This window comes from Acinonyx jubatus, chromosome B1, assembly GCF_027475565.1.
Source record: "Acinonyx jubatus isolate Ajub_Pintada_27869175 chromosome B1, VMU_Ajub_asm_v1.0, whole genome shotgun sequence".
Classification (NCBI taxonomy): Eukaryota; Metazoa; Chordata; class Mammalia; order Carnivora; family Felidae; genus Acinonyx; species Acinonyx jubatus.
In genome coordinates this window covers 45,833,158-45,852,684 of record NC_069382.1, presented here as the reverse complement: position 1 = coordinate 45,852,684, position 19,527 = coordinate 45,833,158, and the positions used below count along the sequence as shown (strand labels likewise).

At 41.2% G+C, this 19,527-nt stretch overlaps 1 protein-coding gene across 8 annotated transcripts in view; it reads left to right on the top strand.

Annotated features, from left to right (window-relative positions):
• Nucleotides 1–19,527, top strand: part of UNC5D (unc-5 netrin receptor D) — a 543,854-nt gene that overhangs the window by 15,382 nt on the left and 508,945 nt on the right. For 4 of the 8 annotated variants that reach the window (XM_053216628.1, XM_053216623.1, XM_053216624.1 and 1 more), the window contains exon 2: nt 5,480–5,558. The exons of 2 other annotated variants lie outside the window; for them this stretch is intronic. The gene's annotated coding sequence lies outside the window, so the exon portion shown is untranslated. Of the gene's footprint in view, nt 1–5,479; nt 5,559–6,811; nt 6,886–19,527 lie in introns of all 8 variants that reach the window. 2 more of the 8 variants (XM_053216625.1, XM_053216626.1) reach the window with 1 other exon arrangement.

The following is a 19,527-nucleotide window of genomic DNA, read 5'->3' as shown; positions in this document are numbered from 1 at the left end:
ATTCTCCTATATTCTAAATTGTATAGTTTGATCTTTCCTATTTTGGCCTTTAATCCACCTAGAATACATTTCATATTTTTCTGCATAGAGTTTGAGTTAGAAGTTTCACTTCTTCCTTTCATGTGAATAACCAGTTGTCCCAGAACCATTTACTGAGAAGTCCCTCTTCTTTCTCTAATGATCTGTGATGTCACCTTTGTAATGTATGAACATTTCCATTTTTTTTAATGTCTATTTATTTTTGAAAGAGCGAGTGTGAGCAGAGGAGGGGCAGAGAGAGAGGGGGACAGAGGATGCAGAGTGGAATCAGGGCTTACAACGGTGAGCCCAATGTGGGGCTTGAACCCATGAACCTTGAGATCATGACCTGAGCTCAAGTCAGTCAACTGACTCAGCCTCCCAGGTGCCCCTGTATGAACATTTCATACCTACATGGACATTTTTTAGTGTGGCATAAAATGTTCTTCAGAACACTTCCAGCAAACCTTTGTAGGGTTTTTTGTTTGCTTGTTTTTAATTCCTACTGTTTCTTCGTGTACCTTCTACTTAAGTAGACTCCTTTCTGTGCCTCAAAACTACCCCACAACTTCCTTTGTCTTGTGCATTTTGTGCTTACACTTCTCCAATGCTGCCTTGAGTATTGTTTTAGGTATATTTATTTCTCTCTTGCTCCCTGTTATGTGGAAACTTCTGAAAACAGGCATGGTGTTGTAATCATCTTTCATACCTTTGGACGGAATATGTTCTTTCACTGAACAGATATTTGATAAACCATTGAATGAAACTGGGGTTTGTAGATGAAGGGCTGTAGGATATCATCCAGTTAATCTCATTGTATCATCCTCCCCATGATGACTAAGATTTGTGGACCACACAAATCTTAGACGGTCAGGTGGTCCCTGACCCTCTTTTTTTCTTGAGCTTATTCCAGAACACCTTTCATTATCCATTCCACAGGCAAAGAACTAACCTATTAGACATTGTCCAGAAGTATGAACTAATGTGAAGATACCGCGATTAAGGTAAAGAGATGTATATGGCAGGTTCGAGATTGTTAGACTGGTTGAGTCCATTGCCAACAATGACATTCACTTCACATCCAGACACTGGGTATTTCCCTAGCATGCTGTGTGGACTCACATCTCTGTGCCATTGTTCCTGCCCCTTGTTGAACAAATCTGCCTTTACGGACCACTGTCCTCGAATCTTCCCCCCTCCTAGAGATTAAATTCTTCTTGTTGAATGCTGTATTTCCATACCTTGACATCACTTCTGGTGCTGCACCAATCATACCATGTTCTAGTTCTTTTTTTATAAGTGTTTCTCGCTCCTGATTTTTCCCACCCAAGGTCAGAGATAATTTTTTGTTTTAGTGTGCCTTCTCAACACCTGGCACAGGGCCGTGTTTGGTATAAGTTGGGTTTTAAGGTGTTTTAACTGCAAAACCACTATTTAGGTGTATAATGTGTTTTGGTGAAATCATTGTGCTACCCCATCTAATAAAATAAAAAACCTATGGGAATGATAACACACTTTCACAATATTTGCTGTTACCTTGGTAGCCTAAATTAGCCAAAGAACTTGGAACAAGTGTTTAGTGGTCCCATGTTAGGGAAGTTTTGCTAGGTTAAAAGCATGCTGGTTTTCTGATTGAATGAGTCTGGATAGTTGGGAATTTGTTTTATCAGAAGAGAACTTAAGGATCCTGGGTATTTGAGTTGAGGGTTCAAAAACGGGAAATGATAGGAAAAGGACTGGAGATAAGAGGGTACCAGCTATACATAATAACCCTTTGGCCCAGGGCCCTGTGATGGTTACAGTTCTGGAGGAAGCATCCCGACTTGCTCTTTGATGCAAGTCATTGAGGTGAACTCTCAGTGCCCCCTTCACTCAACTGTTTACTGCTGGGAGCTTCCAGACGGGAGAACATCGGGAAGCCCAGTCAGTGAGCCAGCAGGCCTGGCAGTGGGAGTTTTAGGAGCTGGCATTCTTGTTTCCGTCCCGAAAGTCATGAATAGGCTAAATGGTTAAGTTCATGTGACTAAGTGCAGGGAAGTTTAATTGTATTTCCTCTAAGTAGTTCTTTTAGATGAAAGTACTTTTTTTCCCTTCATTTGGAAAATACTATGTGTTTATTCTAAGAAATTTGAAAAGACAGGAAAGTATGAGAGAATAGAAAATAGAGAATAGAAAATCCCAGGAGATACCCAACCACTCAGAGGAGTTCTCCAGGTAGAAGCCATATTCCTCACGGTGCCTCTGTTAGCCTGTACATCCCCATTGGTTCCTCTTTGTCTCTACCATTTTGAGAGAGGAACAACAAATTATCTGGGTATGAACCAAAAACTTGAGTTCTTCTATCTTTTCAGAGTGTTACCTTCTTGGTAGCAGATTCTGAGTATATCCCCGTGATATCTCTTCAGTGCTTTGGACAAGTGTGAAAATAGCACATATTTGTTATTTTTCAACAACTGCACGGGGCTAGTGGTCACACCCGTTGTGGCTGTAGTGCCCATGACCGCTGGCAGTGAGCTCTTCAGAGAACTTCTATAGTAGCTCTTTGAGTTCATTGAGCTGACTAGATAAAAGACACCCAGTCTTTTTTTTTTTTTTAAATCTCTCAGTAGGAGGATGGTGTGTGATTTGGTTACCATTTTGAAATTCAGAATGCTAGTTTTGGTTCTTTTTTTTTTTTTTGAATACTCCCGAGACAACTTTGAAAGAAGGCACTTCTTTCTTTAATTTATTTTTATTTTTATTTTTGAGAGACTGAGTGGGAGAGGGGCAGAGAGAGGGGGAGACAGAGAATCCCAAGCAGGCTCTGCACTGTCAGTACAGAGCCCAACGCGGGGCTTGAACCCAGGAATGTGGCAAGATTATGACCTGAGCCAAAACCAAGAGTTGGACGCTTAACCGACTGAGCCACCCAGGCGCCCCTGAAGAGGGGTTTTTCTATACCTGGTATGTTACCATGTACGGATTTCATCTCAGCATCAGAATGAATCAGACCTTGGCTAGAATGAGCTATTCTAACTATTGTAGGCTTAGATAAGTAGGGATACACTTACTTAGAATATTTACTTTTCATATGTGGGTGCAGGCCGTCTCAGCTGTGGTGAAGTCTGTCTCTAGTTAGCCAAGAGCAATCATCATTACATACACTCCTATTCTCTATTTTTTTTTCTTTTCTTGGATGGAAGCAAACAATTACAGGGAATTTTTATAGGCAAAATTAATTAAGATTAGAGCAGTTAGTCTTTGCCAAGTCTCCTTCCCACCTTCTTCTTAAACTGATTTATTAATGAAATGCATCTGACGTAATTAAGATGCAGAAAATAAAAATCTGAAGACCATATTTGTTAGCAATCTGTGACTTAACATGTTCTCAATTCATCCATTCCTTCACCACCACCAGCACCTCTCTTAGCTAAAGTCCTCACCTCCAGAATGAAAGCTTCTACAATTCCTAATCTACAAAAGTGTTTACCCCATGTGTGCATCTCTGTAATGGCATCAGTTTCATAGCTGGAAGTCATCTGTGTAGTGAGTTGAATGCCTGTTTATGTTTCTTTATAAAACACATTGATGACAGGCGTGTTGTTTCCTGAATCATTGCATACTTGTTGTTGGGCACATTTTAGTATTTCAAGGAATTAACGAGTAGATGAATGGATGGATAGTTATCAGCTACAATGAATATTTGTGTGCTGAGCTATGGCTTGCTAATTGTATGTGACCATGTGAAAGTCTGCTATGTGCCATTCGTCATGGTAGATGCTTGACATACATATGCTTTACTTCCTACACTAACTGTATAAGATAGGCATTATTATCTGTCTTATACATAAGGAAATTAAAACTTGGATATTCTGTCCCAAGGCCATAGCTGTAGTAGTGGAAGGGGAGGATTTGAAGCACAGGTCAGTTTACCTCCATTTCATATATTCTTTGTCATACCAAGGTGCCTTCCAACTTTATAATGGAGATTCACATGAGTGTCCAGGATTCTTTGGGTAGAATACTCCCTTTAGACCCAGCTATAGTAAGTGCCCCAAAGTGGCTTTCCCGGCCACCTCTTAGTTACCAAGTTTGCTCGAGGTTCCCTAAGCCAATGTGGGAACCAAAGGAGAATCTATCCTTTGGTTCTGTCCTTGGCTGTTGTCTCTGGTATCAGCAGTTGATCGATTACAATGTTTCCTAATGTGTAAATGCCCTTGAACACCAGCTCTGTTTTCCCCTGTGGTAAAACAGTGGAGGAAGCAAGCTCAGAAATGATGAAGTCTGGCTCTCTGGGGCTCTGGTGAGCCGGTGAGTCCCCCTCACTGGTCTTGCGCTGGCTGGTGACCAGGCCCTAACTTGTATGGTCTTTGCTGTTTCGGGGACTAACTTATGCTTCCTGTACATCAGGGAAATATTGCAACAGTAAGCCTTCTGCCATGGAGTCGGTGTTATGTATGACTGACCTTGCTTTGGGCAAAGATTATGCATGAGTTGATGTAGGAACTGATAATAGTTGGTAATATTAATTATGGGCCAAATAATCACCTCAGGTAAAAATAAGTTACCTGCATTTCTAACTGGGCTTTTGTTGCCTGAGACTCACCAAGAGAATTAGTCCCATTAATGGGTATTTAGGTAGGAGAATTAGCAGAATTTAACACATCCATGCATGGGGCTAGCCAGATTATAGGGCCTTTTTTTAACTTAGCCTCAAAAGGAAGAAATAGAGATTGCAGAGAAGGAAATAAAATTGGAAGATGTATGATCCGAAACAAGTTACTTTAACATCTTGTAAGTGATCTGAATTTTTTTCTCCCAAAAAACATTTGAGTATATTGATTGTGTATATATTTTTGAAAGGCAGTGGAGAACAGTTCCTATAACCTCAGACTATTTGAGTTAGAATTCAGTTTTTAGCACTAATTATGTGGCCATAGGAAAATTGCTTAACATCTCTGTGTTTGTCTCCTTACCTGTAAAATGGGGATAAGTAATAGTACCTACTGCAAGGAGATATTTTGAGGATTAATCAATACATGCAAACTACTTAAAATCATTCTGATACGAAGTTATATTTCATTCTACTGTGTTTGAGTCACCGTGTTAGAAACTAGGTTCTAGACATACAAGCTGCAACTACCATCAGGGATCTTACAGTCTACTGAGGGACATGCCAGAATAAACCTTACAAGGCATTGTGGGAAATGCAGGGAAGGAGATACCACAGGGTGCTCTGGCCCCACAGAGAGCAACCTCCTCTCCCCTCGCTCAGCCGTCCAAATCTTGGAAGTGGGAGTTTACCCAGAGGAAATGATCCCCAAACTTAGTGATAAATTTTGGATAGGAATGTTTGGGGGATAGGACAGTCAACGCTGCACAAATAAGAGCAAAACTCCTTTACCCTAAGAAATACTTTTCCCCCTTGCTGGCTAGGCCTGAGATTGTGCATTTAACAGAAGACAAAACCTTTATTTCACAGAGAAAGGAAAAACACAAATGTCCTTGGGAGAGGTAACTGTTGGTTTGTTCTGAGGTGTTGAGTTCTGAAGTCCAGCTCTGTAAGTATTTTTTTAATATTAAAAATTTTTTTATGTTTATTTTTGAGAGAGAGACAGATGGTGAGCGGGGGGAGGGGCAGAGAGAGAGGGAGACACAGAATCGGAAGCCAGCTCCAGGTTCTGAGCTGTCAGCACAGAGCCTGACGTGGGGTTTGAACTCATGAACAAGATTATGGACACTTAACGGACTGAACCACCTGGGTGCCCCCTTTTCTTAAAAAATATTTTTAAGTTTACTTATTTTGAGAGAGAGGGAGAGAGAGCAAGCAAGCACAGGAGTACATGCGTGGGAGGGGCAGAGAGGGAGAGAGAATCCCAAGCAACCTCTACACTGTCATTGTGGAGCCCAGTGTGGAGCTTGAACTCATGAACTGTAACATCATGACTTGACCTGAAATCAAGTCAGATGCTTAACTGACTGAGCCACCTGGGCTCCCCAGGAATTTCTTTCTTTCTTTTTTTTAATTTTAGAGAGAGAGGAAGAGAGAGCAGGGGAGGGGCAGGGAGAGAGGGAGAGAGATTATCCCAAGCAGGCTCTGCAATGTCAGCGTGGAACCCGATGCAGGGGTCCATCCCGTGAACCGTGAGATCATGACCTGAGCCGAAATCAAGAGTCGGGTGCTGAACTGACTGAGCCACTCAGGTGCCCCTAGAGTCATGTCTAATAGTGGGATGGGGAAGGTGGAGAGAAGAAGCCATGTATTAAGGAAAGACTGGACTTCAGAAAGACAACCCGCACACCAGGGACGAGCCTTCCGAGTAAGGAGAGCAGGTGGTTGACAGCAGCTGGCTGGGGGTAAGGGTAAGAGGGTGTAGGGACTGCGCACAGGTTTTACCCACATTGAAGCATCATCCAGGGTGGGAGTTAATACTGGCCAGGTGTTCATCATCGCGATGGTAGTTAGGGAAGCGTTGCTTCCTTTAGAAACGGACACCACAAAGGCGTGAGCCCAGGCAATGGCTGGTGCTTTGTTTTCCAGCTCTGGACTCCTGAGTGCTGTTTCTATATAACTCCAGGCTCCATAGCTACTTCTCATCACATCGGTGGTTCGTTTTGGCCTTTTCCAAGTGAACACTTTAGGCAGACTGATTTACTTTTTTCCTCGTCTCTGAAATCGAGAAGTGCTCTTTAGCACTTTTACCCTTTGAAAATATAAAATCACTCAAGGGCTTTCATATTTTCAAAGGGCAGAAGCAACTTTAGCGCAAGAGAAGGGTGCAAAAAGCTGACTGATCTTTTTTTTTTTTTTAAGTGCTATAATGAAAACATGTATAAGACATATCCTCCGGGCCCGGGTGTGTGGATGCTGGTGAAAAGGTAGAGGAGGTAAGGAAGAGGGAGGAGAGAGGAATGCATATTGGAAGAGTTAACAACCGCTTTCTCTGTGGCTGGGGTTTTCTTTTCTTTTTTCCTTTTAAACTTATTGGAGAAGAAACAGCCCTTATCCCTGTCCGTGCCAGACCCTTGCTAAGATAAAATAAATGGTTGTCCCTCAAGATTTTAATTAAAAAAAAACAAAACAACAACAACAAAAAAAAACCACTGCTTCCCTCCTCAGCATCGATTTGCCAAACGCCTGACCCCTGAGAATGAAATCCTAACCATCAGGAATTTGGCAGTGGTATTCCTGAGTGCCCTTTGCCTTCGGAGTGACAGGTGTAGTTACGTCTCCTTGAAAATGCAGACAGAACAGTTCACCTGTCAGGTGAGAAACAAATAACTAAGCTACCAGCCAGGCCCATTATCTTCGCCCTGCACCACACCTGTGCTCGGGAGACACCTCTGGTGCGTCCATCATTCCAAAGGGCCATATTTTACCCAATGAGGTGCTTCCTACGTGCAGCTATAGAAATGATCTACTAACTTGGCTTCGTTGGCAGTGCTGAATGTTGGCATTCTGTGCTCGATGGGCTGTTTGCCTTCTCCCCAAAGCACGTACAACCAAGTATTATTTGCAGGCAGGATTTTACTTATTTATGTTCATTATTAAATATAAACGCAAACAGTGGCATATGAAGTTTGTGGCCGTTGAGATTCTTACGTGCTATTTGCTAGGAATGGTGTCTTCCTTGGGGTACCCAGGGGTCCACAGCATCAGTCAGTGTCATAGGCTCTGGGTCTGGAGTTCTCTCTAGTCCAGCAAGAGAGTGGGACCCAGGATTAAAATGTGAGAGAGGGCAATGTCTGGTAGGAGACAGGAGCCCCTGAGTGCCGGTCCTTGCTCTGTTTTTATTAGTATCAGAAGGCTTATAAGGGTGATGGGCGTGCAACAAGAGACAGTGAAACCGTTAACATCAAACTCATGGGGCATGGGAAAAGGGGGTTTTGTAGATAGGCGGTGTTAGGGGTTTGGGTCAAGACAAAACACAATTCTGGTGCTTGGGGGGAAGATTGTTTACAGCAAGTGGGGCGCCACCTCTGTTTACCTGAACTGGTCTAAGGGACGAGAAAGAGCATGCTTCCTGAGGGTCAACAAAGCACCTTTATTTTGCTAATTAGCTCCACTCTAGGCAACTTCTCCCTGCTGTGGTCTAAAGTCCTGTTTTCCTGTTTACCTAATTTGGTCCTTCCTTCCTGTGAAAGCAGCTTTCTGCTATTGTACTAAGTTGGGGGCATTTCTGCCCTGAATACCTAACCTTGTTTACCTCCTCTTGGATGTTTTCATCTTGAGATTTCCTAATCCTATACCTTTGTCCTATACTGGGGGCCTTTGCCCTGTTTACCTAATCTGTTTTACCTAATCTTGTTTACCCAAACTTGGCTGTGTTCATCCTATGGCTTTCTAATTCTTTATGCCTTGTTAACCCACTGCTGCAAGCTCAGGGAGTTCCTAAGCTTATTCCCTACAAGTCAGCAGGCTAAGGGACTGCCCCAGATCCTCATTCTAAGAATACACCCAGGACATCCCTGGCTATTTCCAGAATGAGTTGGGTTGGGGTTTGCTAACATCTAAAGCTGATGAGGAACATACTTTGCTATTTCAGTGACTCACTAGTATCATAATGTCTCTGTCTCTGTCTCTCTCTCTCTCTCTCTCTCTCTTTCAGCGTAGTCAGAGGACAGGGAGAATGTTCTGAGTAGTAGAATTATACTCTTCCTTGAGTTTACTACAGAGAAGCAATTAATTGTGAAACCCTGTAAGAGTTTATGATCCTGCTTCAGATGGACTTGCCCATCAAAGGGCCGCTTAAAATTCATGGAGAGTAGCAACTGTGAAGGAATACCTAAGACTCATAAATAAAGCAAACCTATCTTAATTTATTGCCAGTACCTTCTATACCCATTGAGCTATTCAGAACCCTGCACAATTGATGTTTCTTTCCTCCAGTTATTTCAGTAAAAAATGAACTCTATTTTATGCCACACAAGCATACTAATAAACCAGTGTTTTGCTGCTTATAAAGGCAAACTGTCACCTGTTAAAATATGTAACTGTCATGGAAAGATAAAAAAGGATCATTTAATAATGATGAACAATGTGCATGTGGCATAAATAGAATCCAAAAGGTAAACAGCAGTTTATTATGCTATAGCCAGTCAGAGCTATTCCTCAGTGGAGGGCTCTCTCTGCTCATCTCTGTACCCTTCCTTTTAAGGGAAATAGAACCTGGCTTAACAGTGACTCGCGTGTGCGCCCCCTTGTGTGTGTGTGTGTGTGTGTGTGTGTGTGTGTGTGTGTGTGTGTTTAGCGTAGGCTCATTACTGGTGCAAAATATGGATTGTTGCTCTTATTACAGGTGGAAAATGTTTTTCAGACATATTTTCTTAACTCTGATGGGAACAATCCTAAGTGCTCTGTGTTATTGTTTTCTAGTGCTATATAATAGGGAGTGTTAAGAAATTTGATTTTGCTGGTAGGTATGGGAAGGAGGATGTTTTTAATTAAGCTCTTCAGCTACTTCCCCGCCCCCCCCCAGTGTGGGAAGCCAAATATATCTCTATAAGAATATATCTGATGCTACTAAATAAAACCAGTGCTAGCAAAAATAAAAATGGGCTCATTATAGCTACCTGGGTTTCTTGATCTCTTTTTATTGACCTATGCAAATAATATCTCCAAGGTACAATGTTGAAAACACTCCAGATTTCCTTCGTGATGTAAGGGGATCATTGTTGGCAGTGGCACCATGTTAAACTGATGCACCTGCACAGTAAATTTTAACAGTCCTGGTTGGGGGGAGGAGGGTCTGGGTTGGTGCAACTATGAAGAGGTTATAATGGAACTTTTTAAATTAAAAAATACTTAAGTTGTAATATATTGAACTCCAGGGAAATAAAACCAGAAGAGTTACCAGGATAAGAGCTGTTTCTCTTCTGGAGTCCATTTCTAGCCCCCTATTTCCAGTTAGCATGTATTTACATCGACTGATGTCTTAGAAACGACAATTAAGGCTGGGTGAATAAATATTGAATGTTTTAAAGATTGTGTAAATATTTGCCCAGTAGACAGCCCTGGCTTCTTAAATATTTGGCCTTTTATATTAGGTCCAATTTGAAATGATTTAAAAGCTTACTTAACTATTGAACACAGGGATACCAGCATAAAAAGGGAAAAAAAAAGTGCCCTTTCAAGAGCATAGTTAAATTTAAAGCATTGTCTTGGGTAGGAAATAGAATTTTACCCAAATCAGAGGAGCCAAGATTGTATTGAAAGAATTAAGAAGGGCTTCATTGGAAAGCCACAATCAGCTACTTCCTGGGATTGGGAATCACCGTGGCTTGCTTCCCAGCTCCACACTACGGTGCTCCCCTCACAGTATAAGGTTTCTTGATCTGGAAATTTCATTTCTCAGCAAAATGCTTAAAATAACTGTGTTGTTTGCCAACGTGATTTATAGACCTAGGAAAAACAATCGCTTCATAAATTCAAGGTAGAATCTCGTAATACTAGGTACGAGAGCAAGATTGGGCTACCTTCCTGCATCCCATAGTCCAGTTAATCTTTCTACCAGAAATCTCTTTCTCAAATTTTTGAAAGTATTTTTAAGTTTATTTTGTGTGTGTGAGAGAGAGAGACAGCTTGAGTAGGGGAGGGACAGAGAGAGAGGGAGAGAGAGAACCCCAAGCAGGCTCCGCACTGTCAGCGCAGAGCCTGACGTGGGGCTCGAACGCATGAACTGTGACATCATGACCTGAACTGAAATCAAGAGTTGGACACTTAACTGAGTCACCTGGGTGCCCCAGAAATCTATTTCTAAAAGCCTCATTTTTATTATTCTCCCCAAGTTGACTTCAGTTCTCTGTTGCCTTTAAGCTGAAGTACACATTCCTTGATAATGTAATTTGGCCTAGTGTCCTCTTCCAGTTTCATCCGGCAGCACGATCCACTGTGTTCTTTACACTTCAATCACAAAAACATGCCATGAACTTTTCACAGCTCTGCAGTTGTGCATATTCCAGGACACAGATTTGCCTGCCCTTTCTATCAGGCTGCTGAACTCCTACTTTGTCTTCTAAGCCCATTTCAAAGGTGGGACCCACTGGAGATTCTTCTAGTGATTCCATTGAGCAGAATAAATCTCTCCTCTCTGAAGCCAGTATTTAAATAGGCATTTGCTGTATTAAGTTGCAATTAATAGAGTGCCTATTTCTGTAAATTTGTATGCAACTTTAAGGGATTGTTTTTTTAAAAATTTATTTGTATAGCACATCATAGATAGTTAATAAATTATTATTTTTCTTTTTAACTGATTTCATTCAACCTGGTGGTGTCAAAACTCCAAAATCTATGGCTTTGTATCTATACACTGTGACTTTAGGCTTTAAAAGAGCATTTGAATATTAAGCCTCTCTAATAGTAGAGTAGATGTAAGAATGCAAACCAAAGAAGTGAACTGACCTTAGGTGTGAGAAGTACGTGACTGATGTTTTTAGTTCTTCCCATCCTCCTGGACGATCCATATTTAACCACTGATTTGCCTTATGACGGTCAACAAATTTCCTAGCCTGTAACATTATCATTTGAAAATTGAGAGTAAACAATATTATTCTTTCCTACTGGAAACAACTCCAGTGGTATAAAATTGCCACAAATTTATCTGAAAATAATGTGACTTTTTTTTGTGTGCTATAATTAATACCAGTATTCAATTTAATACACTTCCCAGAAGAAAACGAAACCATTTTGTATTGTTTGAGATAAAGCTTACCTGGGTCATCTTTTATTTGGTTCAGGGAAAAACGTAATCAAACTAGGTCATGTGATTTATAAGGTGTAGTGAAATTTTGAGGAGTGAAACATGGGCCCATTTATATCCAGCCACAGAATATACAGACTAAATTTACAGCACAAGCTGTAGCTTATCAATTCATTGATCTATTTGCTTGGGCACTGCAGATGTTTTAAGTGTAAATGAATAGACTGATAAAATTCCTGCACAGACCTTCAAAGTGGGGTTTGCAATATGGATCTCTTGGGGGTGCAGAGCAAAATATTTTTCTGTGAAATGTTTCAAGTATACAAAAAGACACAGAAAATACTAGTGATTATCCATGGTGCCTGCACTCAGCATCATCAAATATCTAAATTTGTATCTAGAAAATAATAAAAGACATAAAGCCTTTAAAATATGTAAAATGCAAATTGACACATGTGCATGTTCAGGCTACAGGCAGAACCATCCCGTGGTGCATGAGAGGCTGGGAAAAGTAGGGTCGACACAACGCAAAGGGCTTGCAGGGGGCTGTTGAGTGATGTTCTGGTTTTAACTGGTCTAGGTAAGATGGGTCCTAGCTGTTCTGCAAACAAATTGTACATTGAAAATAGCCCTTGGGGCGCCTGGGTGGCTCAGTTGATTGAGCATCAGACTTCGGCTCAGGTCATGATCTCACTGCTCGTGAGTTCGAGCCCCACGTCGGGCTCTGTGCCGACAGCTCAGAGCCTGGAGCCTGCTCCAGATTCTGTGTCTCCCTCTTTCTGCCCCTCCCCTGCTTGCATGCTCTCTGCCTCTCTCTCTCTCTCTCAAATATCAAATAAAACATAAAAAAAAAAAGCCTTCATGAGGCAAGCACAGATGAAACCAGAAGACAACGGCAGAGATGCACTTCTTCAGGTCTCCCTGCATGCTCCCCGTTTTCTATATTGTGAGGAAAAACAGTAACAATCAAATCCGGTTTGACAGATCCTTTTAAAGTGCCCTGATTTGACTGCAGTTAATTATAAATTCTACCTTTTAGTTTGTACTAAAACTCTTACCCAATCATAGTGTGAAGCTATTACCGTGATCATATTACCATATTACCAATGTAAGTATGGAACTATTATAACGAGCAAGGCAGTTTATGTTACTATTTAAAAAAAATTCTTTATCTTTTAGAGCAGGGGTTGGCAAGCTTTTCCTGAATAAGAGCCAGATAGTAAAATTTGGCTTCACCATACTTAGGCTGGGGCCATAGATTCTCTCCCAACTACTCAACTCTGTCGGCGAAAGCATCCATAGACCATGACTGAATGGTTGAGTGTGGCTGTGTTCCAATAAAAGTTATTTATAATAGCAGGCAGCTGGCTGGATTTGACCTGCAACCTGTAGTTTGCTGACCCCTGTGTTAGAGATGCATATAGAAATGCTTATGGAAATGATATGATGTCTGGGGTTAGCATCAGAATACCCTGGAAGTGTGGAGAGATCTCGATTAAGACAGATAGGCCTTGTGATGATAATTGTTGAAGTTGAGTGATGGATGTATGAAGGTTAATTACATATTTTTGACAGTATGTGTTCCAACTTTTCATAAGAAAACAAGCCTGCAGCACTATAAAACAGACCTCCAATTTTTTCCCCCTCAGAACGTTTAAAATCGGCATTCAGTCCAGTACTTCATAAAACTTCACTATTTTTGATGATGAATGCTTAGAAGCTTATTTGAGGCTTCTGTAAGCCAAAGGTATTTGGCTGTATACCACTGGAAGAAAAGTTTATTTCCCTTTCTCTGGTAAAAATGGCCACATAATATGCTCCAAACATTATGACATTCAATTGAAATGCATTCCTTTGCGGGCAAATACTGTTGGAAAGCAGATAGTAAAAAATACTGAAGCTTTCAAGGGACAAGTGTTTGAAGAAACTGTACCTCATGGGCAGTTTGTCTCATAGGTAAAAGTACAGAAGTTTCAACATCTCAGAACTTATGTTGTTTGTTAGATTATATTCTTTTTTTTTTTTTTTTAACATTTGCTTATTTTTGAGAGACAGCATGAGTAGGGGAGGGGCAGAGAGATGGGGACAGAAGATCCCAAGCAGGCTCTGCATTGACAGCACAGAGCCCAATGTAGAGCTCAAACTTATGAACCAGGAGATCATGACCCAAGCTGAAGTCAGGCACTTAACCGACTGAGCCTCCCAGGCATCCCTAGATTATGTTCTGATAGTGAAATCTATAAAGATCTGTTCCAGTGACCACTGTATAATAAACGATCCCCAATTTAGTGGCATAATTCAACCACCATTTTATTCTCTTGGATTCTTGGAATTGAGCAAGGTGCAGTGGGGGTGGCTTGTCTCTTCTTCATGATGTCTGGGGCTTCAGCAGGGACAACTGTGAATACTTATGACAAGAATGGTTGCGGCTGGAATCATCTGGATATTTCTACACTCATGTGACTGGTATGTTGGAAGCACCTCCACAAGGCCTCTTTGGGTGGCTTAGCTTGTCACAATAAGGCAGCTAGGTTCTGAGAGGAAGCATTCCAAGATGGATTCCTTGGAGAGCGAGTGTTCCAAGAGAATCAGACAAAGGAACCCCACCAAAGACAGAATTTTATGACCTAACCTCAGAAGTCACTTTTGTCATACTGTATAGATTGAAGCCATCATCAGCCCACCTGGCTTGAAAGGAAGGGGACCTAGACCTCACTTTTAGATGAGAAGAGTGTCACAGTATAGGGGAACATGGGCAAATCTGCCACAAGGACTGAATTTTTCTTTCGATGAGCCCTTAATGGAGAATCAGAGTAGATAGATTTATGGCTTATAGTTGAGAATTTATGTGAGTGTAATCACTGAGGAGCAGCCGTTTTGATGGGGATACAAATAATTTTTCAGGGTAAGTTTAATGAGAAACCACCAGTAGGAAGTTTATTTCTCTAGCCTTCAAGACTGAGCTCTTTAAAAGTTGAGAACCTTATACCAGAGAGAGACATTGACCAGCATGTTGCATTGATATACCTTATTTTGTGAAAGAATAGATACTTGTTAAATTATTGTAGAATCTTGACAGTATTTTGTGGTGCATTTGGAAATGACAGTGAATGTTTTCTGAGCCATGTGGAGATTCTTTGGTTATCTTGAGCAAAGTAACCTGAAGACTTGTCAGACTTAAAGATGAATATCCTATCTTTCTTTTCTAAGAACAAGATGGTTCCAAGTTCGCTGACCTTTTCTGTAGTGACAAGAGAGTAACCACTAGATTCCCAGCAGTTATTTTGAAAAAATATTAGATGTTTCTCATCATTCTAAAAAGGAGTGAAAACAGAAGTGATTTTAAAAATAAACTTCTACAACGTACAGAACATTTGGAAATGAGGCTGTGGAAATGAATTTATGAATTGATAGTTTTGTCACCAAATACTATTTATGTTTCCTAGAAATTCTATATTCATTTAGAAAACAGAGAAACAGAATTTTACAAACCTACTTTTAAAGTCTTTCAAATGATAACACTTTCAGTGGCTTTCCACCTTTTGTTAAAAATAGAAAATTTTGGTGGGGCACTTTGGGTGGCTCAGTTGGTTGAGTGTTCATGGTTGATCTCCCAGTTCATGGATTTGAGCCCCTCTGATGAGTTGGGAAATGTGCTGACAGTTCAGAGCCTAGAGCCTATTTGGGATTCTTTGTCTCCCTCTCTCTCTCTGACCCTCCCCCACTGTGTGCTCTCTCTCTTTCAAAAATAAACAAGCATTTTAAAAATATATATATAATTTTAGTATCTTCTGATCCATTTTAAGAACTGAATGACACCAGCAAAAATGAAAATTCCCTGGATGAAACTGACAAAAAATTACTGAAAGACAGGTAGATAAAACTGAATGGTGATTCAACTACTTGGTGAGGGCATGTGGAAATGTAACTCTGCTTTTTGGTCTGCTTGTTTTCCTCGGGGATCTGTCATGACTCTAATGGCTATTGTCCAGTTAGTGATAAACAGAATTTAGAACCAGAGCCATGAAGTCCTTCATTACTAAGTTTGGGGACATATTTTACCATCACAATAGCTAACTTGTATTTAGAACTTAACTAGATTCTGGGCACTGTTCTAAAAATGTTGATTATGTGAACTCATTTAATCCTCATAATACCCCAATGAAAAAAGATGCTGTCATTATCTCTACTTTGGAAATTGAAGCACGGAGAAATATCTGTTGCAAGGTCCCACAGCTAAACTATGTAGATAATAGTGAAATATCACTCTATACATCTTATTTTATTTACTTAACATTTTCAAAAAATTTATTCATTTTTGAGAGAGAGCATGAGCAGGGGAGGGGCAGAGAGAGAGGGAGACACAGAATCCGAAGCAGGTTCCAGGTTCTGAGCTGTCAGCAAAAAGCCTGACGCGGGGCTCTCTCACGAACTGCGAGATCTTGACCTGAGCTGAAGTCAGACGCTTAACCGACTGAGTCACCCAGGGACCCCTCAAATGCCCCCTTCTCCATACTGTCCACTCCCCCCTGCCAACGACCACCTTTGCAAAATTCATGATTCCCATGTGCACTGTTTCCACTTTATGTATTGTAAACGTATTCCTGTATTTATTTATCCATTTGCTTACCTTTCTCATTTATCTTTCCCAACAGAATATAGTTCCACAGACGAAGAACCATGGCAGTTTGATTTTTTAGTCCTCACTGGTTGGTACGATGCCAGTCACACATCCTGTCATGGTCTCTACCACTGCGGGACTGGTACTCCTCTTCCAGATGCTGATTTATTTATCGAGCTCTGTGTGTTCAGCACTTGAATAGATTATTTCACTGAATTTGAATAATAACCCAATATGGTAGGGCTTATGGGAGCCTGAGTCACCCAGGTAGTTGAGGAGATTGAAACTCAGGCCAGTGAGAGTGAAGTACTGGCTGTCACTGACCATGCTGGATAAAATCCTGTGTTCAGTACAATGTCGAGGACACCTTCCAACCACCAAAGTTTGAGAAGTCTTTACTGGCACAGAGTAGGATTGTAAAGCTTGGGGTAGGATGGGAGGAGAGATTCTCTTCAGCCTTTTTATTCTGAATGTTTTCTCTTCTGGATGGAGTAAGAAAATTGAGGATAGGGGTTAAGAACTGAAACGGAGGCAGACTGAGAGGTGGACTTGCCTTTCCAACAGCCTTGGGATCTAGCCTAGTTTCCCTCATAAAAACATCTCCTCATTTTCTTCCTGTTGTTTTTCTGTCTGATTCGATGCTAGAGGATGACCAGGTAAACTCATTATGGGGTCAAGCAGTGCATTTCTCAAGCTCTAGATACAACACTGCATGCAGTTGTAGCTCTTTGTACAATTAGGCGCTAGATGCTGCTGCACCTGCTACCCTCAAACCATTGATTTAATTCAACGAGTGGCCATCCTTTAAAGAGAAGCAGTTTCTGTTCCTTTTCTCAGTAGACCAGCTTTATGACCAGCAATTTTCTCATTCTGGTTCTGGTTATATTGAATTAGTTTTAAGCCTTATTCACCCAGCTTTTGCCTTTTTCTTCTGAGTAACTTTAATAATAATCATAACAATACAACAGGCTGTCTTACTTAGTTGCTATGACAAAGTGATAGACTGTAATTATCTTTATAGTAGTGGTTGGTGCCATTTATATGTTCTTCAAATTAAAAGTAAAACCATGTGTCCTGTCAGATCTTAAATTATAAGATCTAAGACAGAGCTCCACTGTTCATTTATATTTTTATGAACCTCTTAGCTTTGTACAAGTCTGTAGCAGACACCTGCTTCGTGGCCATTTAAAACAGTGCTCATAACATACAGTAAATTTATAGGCAGTCATTGCTTGCATTTGCCAACTTCTGGTACTGTACTTGTGACAGCAATAAAAAAAAATCACTATTTATTTCTTTAACTTTTAACATTGAAATGTGCCTCTAAGGTACATGATGGATATGTTACTCTATTACTGGGGATGGCCTCCTGCCATTCTCCAAGAGCAGAGCACATCTGTTTGGGTGAGCTTTGTTTTTAAAATACACACATGTCACAATAATCACAACTGATCTTATAAAAGAGATGAATGAATTCTGTCCTGTACTTAGATTTCAGAAAAGTAACCATCCTCAAAGACAGTGTGAAAACTGGATTTCAGAGATTCTTGTATTCAACAATAGATAGAGCTATCGAATTCCTATAATTTGCTACACATCGCTGTAGGCACTAGGGTAAGACGGACAAGTTTCTTTCTCATGGGGCTTCCCTTTGCGTGGGTATGTTTAAAATAAATTGTATCTCTAAGGGTAGCTTTTAGAAGTCCTTTGTGTCATTGCTATAGATAAAATTATCATGGAAAACACAAGATCGAGGCTCTTTTTAGCTACATGTGCAGTGTCACGTCAGTGAGGTGTAACATATGGACAGTCTGCCCACCACTGAAATAAAATTCCAAAGGATCCCAGCAGCTGTGGAATGGAGTTAATGCAGTGCTGGTTTTCATATTGTTGGAATTTGAGGGAAAAAAGGGAGGTTAAATTGCTGGGTGTTTATGCAGCCCCAAACAAAACTCAGAAATGATATAGAAAAATAAATACTACTTAAAGTAAGATTTCAGTTGTCTAGCTGGAGAGGGTAGCATTCTCCTGCATTTGTGAATGTTTCATCTTAAGTGACTGTCACAGGTTCGGTTTCCTGACATGTGCACGGAGTGGTGCAGACCAGCATGCAGGAGATTCGTTGTGGAACATTCTGGTAGTCAGCTCAGGGCAGAGAGGAGGGACAGGACTGGCAGGGGGAGAAGCTGAAAGGCAGTGTGGTTGCTACCGAGGCCTCAGATGCTTCCTGGGAGCTCGGAAACTGGAATAACCCCTTAAAATTGTCCCAAACTGATGCAGGTGCCTATGACTTTAAATATACTCCTTTGTCCTATTTCTGCCCCAAACAGTCACCAGCTCTGGCCTGCCCATGGAGAAGGGGGTGCTCCTTTGAGTGCATTAGACCCTATGAGTGACAAATCACCCCAAGGGCTGGTTTTCAAACTGCCCCTAAGTGCCCACGGCTCTCTACTGGATTCACAGGGACTCTGCAGGAACTATGAGCTTGAGAGCATTCTCAGTTCCCACGCTGGATTGCAGCTGTCCTTTCAAAGCTGGTTTCAGCAGTCAGTATGGAAAAAAAGCCAGTACCATGTGAGAAACGATGCCAAACAGCAAACGAAGGTAGTAGTGTCCAGTTGTTGAAAGTTCGAGAATTGTAGTGCCCAGCGGGCGCTAAGTCATGAAGACATGAATGTGTGTTAAGTTGTTTGACCTACTTCTAAATGGCAGGGTAGGCATCTCTCTTAATTTGAGGGGTGCCATGAAAGGCACATTTGAGGGACTCTGGATCAGTGCTGGGAGAGGAGGGCTCAGCTGCAAGCCATCAGCCACCAGTGATCCCAGTAGCTGGGGAACACATGCTTCTGTCCTAAAGATGGAATCTGGTCACAACACATGGCATTCATTATAAGGACAAAGAATCTCATGTCTCCTAACCTTCCTGCCAGACACGTGTCTTGCAAGTCTACAGACACAAAGTCAAACAAGACATTGCTGCTTCTATTAATCAGCTAGAGCCAACTGGAACACTTAGGAAGGTGTGGTGACACACTGTGTATCTTCTGATCTCGTGGATGCTCTCCATCATGTGAACGTATGCAGACACGGAGTGGTGAGGAAACACGTAGATGTTTCGGGATGGAATCAGAAGGTATGATACGAGTACTGAAGTTCCTTACCCCAACTTCGTGCTTTGGATCTCCATGTTGGATCTTGTTAGGATGGGAA